Source organism: Leptonychotes weddellii, unplaced genomic scaffold (genome assembly GCF_054177405.1).
Source record: "Leptonychotes weddellii isolate Sample4059 unplaced genomic scaffold, ASM5417740v2 HiC_scaffold_13449, whole genome shotgun sequence".
NCBI lineage: Eukaryota > Metazoa > Chordata > Mammalia > Carnivora > Phocidae > Leptonychotes > Leptonychotes weddellii.
Window position 1 is genome coordinate 1 of NW_027714227.1, and position 5686 is coordinate 5686.

Consider the following 5686-nt stretch of genomic DNA (forward strand, 5'->3'; position numbering starts at 1 on the left):
ACACGGGGTGGGGAGGACACAGCGATGACACGGGGCAGAGAGGACACGGCGATGACACGGGGCGGGGAGGACACGGCGATGACACGGGGCGGGGAGGACACGGGACAATGACACGGGGTGGAGAGGACACGGCCATGACACGGGGCGGGGAGGACACGGGATGACGACACGGGGTGGGGAGGTCAGGTAATGACACAGGCAGGAAGGGCCCCCTTCCCAACCCTCCCATGTGTGGACACATAAAGACACATGAGAACACCAACCCAGAGATGTGACTCCCACGTGCCCATAGCAAGTGTTGTTCACACAGGAACCAAGCCCCTTTCCAGCCCAACACGGGATGCGGGCATGGGACATAGGACATGGCATGGAACATGGGGTGCAGGGCATGGGACACGAGTCCAGGTCCCTCACGTGGCTCGGACATCCTGTCCCCGGACCCCACACGGCCACGCCCTCACCTCGCCCTGCAGGTAGAAGTCGATAAGCGTCTTCATGTTCTGGAGATTTCTATCAAACTCATCAGGGGGCTCTTGACCAAAGAAACCTTCGTGGGGTGGAGGGGCCAGGAGCCTAGGGAGATCAGAGAAAGTGACCCCGACGTCGGCCTGGAGCGGGGGACCCTGTGCACCTGGCTGGGCTCCCAGGTCCTGTGGGGCCAGGCCGACCCACACTCCAGCATGCATGTCTGCACACACTCGCCACACAGAGACCTGGGGAGCAGGAATACCAGGGAGCCATGGGGGCGGGACACAGACCACGGAGGAAAGTTCTAGAACTGACTTCTGTCTGTCCGAGCTGACTGTCAGCCCAGGCCAACACTGGGGAGGGAACCAACCACCAGACTGTCCCCAGTCGCTGCACCTCAAACCCCCAGAGAAGCCGAGAATGGGGAACTTTACCTGAACGCAGACCCGTTAGTGAGGGCAAGACAGCCAGATGGCCCAGGAGGGGCCCTCAGGAGCAGAGAGCTTCAAGGGGCCTCAGGGGGCCTCAGGGGGGCCTCAGGGACCTCAGGGGACCTCAGGGGACCTCAGGGGCAGGGGCTTCAGGGGACTCGGAGGATTTCAGCAGGCTTCAGAGGACCTGAGAGGGCCTTAGGTGACCTCAGGGACCTCAGGAGCAGGGGGCTTCATGGGGCCTCAAGGGCCCTCAGGAGACCCTCAGGGGGCCTCAAGGGACCTCAGGGGCAGGGGCCTTCAGGGGCAGGAGGCTTCAGGGGACTCAGAGGATCTCAGGGGGCTTCAGAGGACCTGAGAGGGCCTTAGGGGACCTCAGGAGCAGGGGACTTCATGGGGCCTCAGGGGCCTCAGGGGACCTCAGAGGATCTCAGGGGGCTTCAGGGGACCTCAGGCTCATGGGGCTTCAGGAGACCCCCCAGAGGACCTCAGGGTCATGGGGCTTCAGGGGACTCAGAGGATCTCAGGAGGGCCTCAGGGGACCTCAGGGATCTCAGAGGGCCTCAAGGGACCTGAGGAGACTTCAAGGACCCTCAGGGGACCTCAGGAGCAGGGGGCTTCAGGGGGCCTCAGGGGCCCTCAGGAGACCCTCAGGGGGCCTCAGGGGGCCTCAGGGACCTCAGGGGCACGGGGCTTCAGGGGACTCAGAGGATCTCAGGGGACTTCAGGGGCATGGGGCCTCAGGGGACTCAGAGGATCTCAGGGGGCTTCAGAGGACCTCAGAGGGCCTTAGGGGATCTCAGGGGCAGGGGGCCACCACCACCTCCTCAAATCAATCCACATGTGGACATGCCTGTAACACAGATCAAGTCAGTCTGCTCCCAGTCACACGCTTACCAGACTCTGGGTCAGCATGTCCTTCCAAGTGGTGCTCGTGTCCATCCTGTTCTGTCCCTCAGGGCCCAACACCTGCCGTCCTATACAACCCCCTGGTCATGGGCCCTGCTGTTCTTGGGGGTCCTGGGGCCTCCTCCTGCCCCCCACCCTCCATGTGCACATCTGCAGCTGGTGGGATGTGGGACACGGGACATGGGACCCCACTTCCAACATCAGTGACATCACAGCCCTGGAGACCCCATCAGGGGCCCCAGGGTGGCCAGGCACCCGCCTTACCTCTTACAGATGAGCTCGCCCGCGGCTGTCGCCATGGGCCTGTAGGCCGCGTACACAAACTGGAACAGGAAGACGTATTCCATGGCGGAGAACACGCCCACGTAGTGCCTGGGGGGAGATACTCGTGAGCCCAGGGCCCCTGCACACGGGGCTTTTCCACACAGAGCTGTGCACACGGGGCTTTGCCACACGGAGCTGTGCACACGGGACTTTGCCACACGGAGCTGTGCGCACGGGGCTTTGCCACACGGAGCTGTGCGCACGGGGCTTGGCCACACATGCCCGTCCCCAAGAGTAAACGGAGATTCTTTGTTGGGCCGATGGCCCCAACCTCGGCTTCCCCTAGATGCGGCCCCCTCAAATTCCGACCAGTCTGAGCTCACCCAGGGCAGCACACGTCCCAGGATTTGAGCTGAGCCCACATGAGAAGATGCCACGTGAGCTGAGGCCAGGTGAGCAGGATCCCGGGAAGGCCTGCCCTCCACAGGGCCTCCAGGGTTAGAGTTGGTTCCTTCCCCTCTAGCCACCCGTGAGCCCCAAATTAGGGGAAAAGCACTCTGTCCTCTCCCGCGTGTGCACCTGGGGCACCTGTCAGCCCAACCCTGCCCAACCCTCCACCCCCAGGAGCAGCGCTCCTGACTCCAAGCAGGTGGCCATGCAGGGGCACACAGGAGGGGCAGCAGATGTCCACGGGCACCCATGGTGGGAGCAGTAGGGGGATTTGGGTGAGGGACACCACTGACAGCATGTGGGGGGACATCACCAGCGTGACCCTTTGTCCAAATGCATCCACTGTGTCCACGTGTGACAGAGCATCCACATCACAATGGAGCAATCTGCCAACGTGGCCACGTGGGCATCCCCAAAACCAGCAGAAACCAGGGCAGGTGGCCTACGTGCCACCCTGCCTGGGGTTCGAATGAAGGTGGGAGACCCCCAAGAACGTGGGGAGGCCCCAGATAAGTGAGTAGGACACCTGCATTCACGCTCGGCCACTGCACATGGCAAGGAGCATATCCGGCGGGTCCACGTCAGCCCTGTCCAGGCCTCAAGCCCCAAAGCCACACAGTTCTGCGCCCACCTGGGGACTCAGGCCAAGGTGTGGCCCCAGGACCTGGCGCTTCGCTGCACAAGGCCCACGAGGTGCTGGCAGAGATGTAGCCGCGAGGCATGGGAGCAGGACAGCCAAGAGGATGGGTGTTCCGCTGGGAGTCAGGCCCGGCGAACACGCACTTCCTCCCCCTGGTGTCATACGGGCCTTCAACAGATTAGACAAGGCCCACCCCACCGGGCAGGATGATGTGCTGTGCCCGCATGTCAGTCTACGCAGGGAACTCCTCACAGACTCTCCAGAATCACGGGTAAGCTGCGCCCCACCCCCACTGTGAGCAGTCAGGTTGACACAAGGCTTCAACCGTTGTCACTTCCTTACAAAAGTGGGCAACTGCCGACCTCCGGCCCATCTCAGACCCTCAGCGATGGGAGGGAGCCACTCGCGCGCTGGGCACCTTAAGTCAAGGAGCCCGCTCCGCGTGATCCACGGCCACCTGCCACGGTCCAGGCCCATCCACTCGGCCGCCCATGAGCCTCACCGTGGGCTGCAGCCAGCTGGCAGACACACGTCCTGGGACGTCCCCACCTCTGTCATCCTGAGCCAACGCCCACAACGAGCCTGCTTCTAGATGCGCGTGTCCACACGCCTCCTGGTGGGTCCGTCTCTCCGGAGGGCCCCGACGGACACAGCCGCCATGGGAACACCAGTGAGCAGGACATGCAGCTACCCTGGGCCACCCAGCCTGCACAGGGCAGGAGGCAGAGGCCACGACCCCAGGCTGGAGGGGCCCCCACAGCCAGGCCCACAGCGCCCCTGGGGACACGGCATCTGCAGGACACAGATCTCAGACAGGGCCGCTCAGAGCCCAAGCACGTGACACAGAGCGAAGCCGCCTCAGAACGTGGTCTGCGCACAGCGGAGACCCCGCGTGGGCGTGAGACACCTGGTGGTCGCGGCACCATGTCCACGGCAACCCTGCGGCCCGGGACCCAAATCCTCCATCCGGTTCTTCCAGCACCTTCTCGCTCCACGTGCGAGCATGCTCCCTCCTGCCACCAACTCCAGGTGCGTCCTGGGGTCCGCTGGGGGTGGCAGCCGGAGGACTAGATGGGGACCTCACGGCCCTGCCCAGGTGTCTTGTACTCATGTGTCAGGAGCCACACAGGTAAGAGCTTCTCTGTGTTGTTGTCAAGGGGCTCACGGCCCCGAGTGCACCCTGCACAGTGCTCGGGACAGTGGTGGGCACCAAGGCCCCAGTAGACACACATTCCCGCACCTGGTCCCCAACCCGGGTCACGGTGCCTGTGTGCACTCTGTCCAGACGGCTCCGTTTTATAATATGTTAACTTATCACCCACCCACTGCTCCTGGCTGTGGGCATCGGGCCAGCTGCCAGCAGCGCCGGCCACTCACGGGACCACAGCACAGCACGGAGGAAGCCTGGAGCCCGGTCCCCAGCTGCAACAGTGTCCATCTGGGCTGCGCCGGATGCAGAGCCGTGAGAGGGTCCAAAGCCCACCTGGGCCCGCTCTGTCCCCAGCACGGGGCAGACAGATGGCACCACGGGCAGGCACCCAGCCTCTGGGGTACAAGACGTCCCCACAGCACCCTCCCCAGTGTCTTCGCACAGGGGCCGAGCAGGAGGTCGTGTCCCCGTGTCCCCTATTCCAGTGCCGCCTCACATCAACATAGGACACCTGACTCACTGAGCAAGGAGGCTGCATCCTGCAGTCGGAGCACGTCCAGGGGAACAAGAGCCCTACGTCCCAGCCTAAGTGCTACTGGGACCCAGGAGTTTCCAGAACGTTCTGCAGGCCCAGCCGATCATAGCCACCTCCTAACACTAGCTCCTCGGAGCCCCTGACACAGGGCCAGCAGCTGACGGAGAGGCCGGGACCCCAGAGAGAACCCCCAAACCCCTGAGCTCCAGGACCTCTCAGGCGATCCAACGAGCCCCTGCGGTTGATCGCGAGCAAGGATGTCGGCGGCATAGTTCCGAAACCCAGCAGGAGCGCAAGCATACCCGAACACGAGAGCGGACGCTTGGCGTGCCTTCCTTAGCCGAACACGCGCCTTTGCCCGCATGACCACACCCCCCCACTGTCCGCCTCCAGCACACGTGGTGGCACACGTGCCCTCCCGCCCCCAGCCAGTGGACACGCGCACGGGCGTGAGTACTTACACCCCGCGGGCCCGGGGCACGGGCGCAGGGACCTCCAGCCGGCGTGCACGCCGCACGTGCGTACTTACAGCCGGCGAGCGCGCGGCACCGACACCGGGACCTCCAGCCGGCGGGCGCGCCACACGGGTGCAGGGACCTCCAGCGGGGAAGCGCGCGGCATGGGCGCGGGGTCCTCCAGCGGGGAAGCGCGCCACGGGCACTAGTACCTACAGGCAGCGAACGCGCGGCACGGGCGCGGGGACCTCCAGCGGGGAAGCGCGCGGCACGGGCATGGGGACCTCCAGCCGGCGGATGCGCGGCACGGGCGCGGAGACCTCCAGCGGGGAAGCGCGCGGCACGGGCATGGCGACCTCCAACCAGCGGGCGCGCGGCACGGGC

The 5686-nt window shown here is 64.7% G+C and overlaps 1 long non-coding RNA gene across 1 annotated transcript; it reads right to left on the bottom strand.

Moving 5' to 3' along the window:
- Nucleotides 1-10: 10 nt before the first annotated feature.
- On the bottom strand, nucleotides 11-2261 carry LOC102729823 (uncharacterized). Its single transcript, XR_014141698.1, has 2 exons — nucleotides 2073-2261; nucleotides 11-573 (listed from the first exon to the last, which is right to left on the bottom strand). It is a non-coding gene; the product is annotated as an uncharacterized LOC102729823 (long non-coding RNA).
- Nucleotides 2262-5686: the final 3425 nt, after the last annotated feature.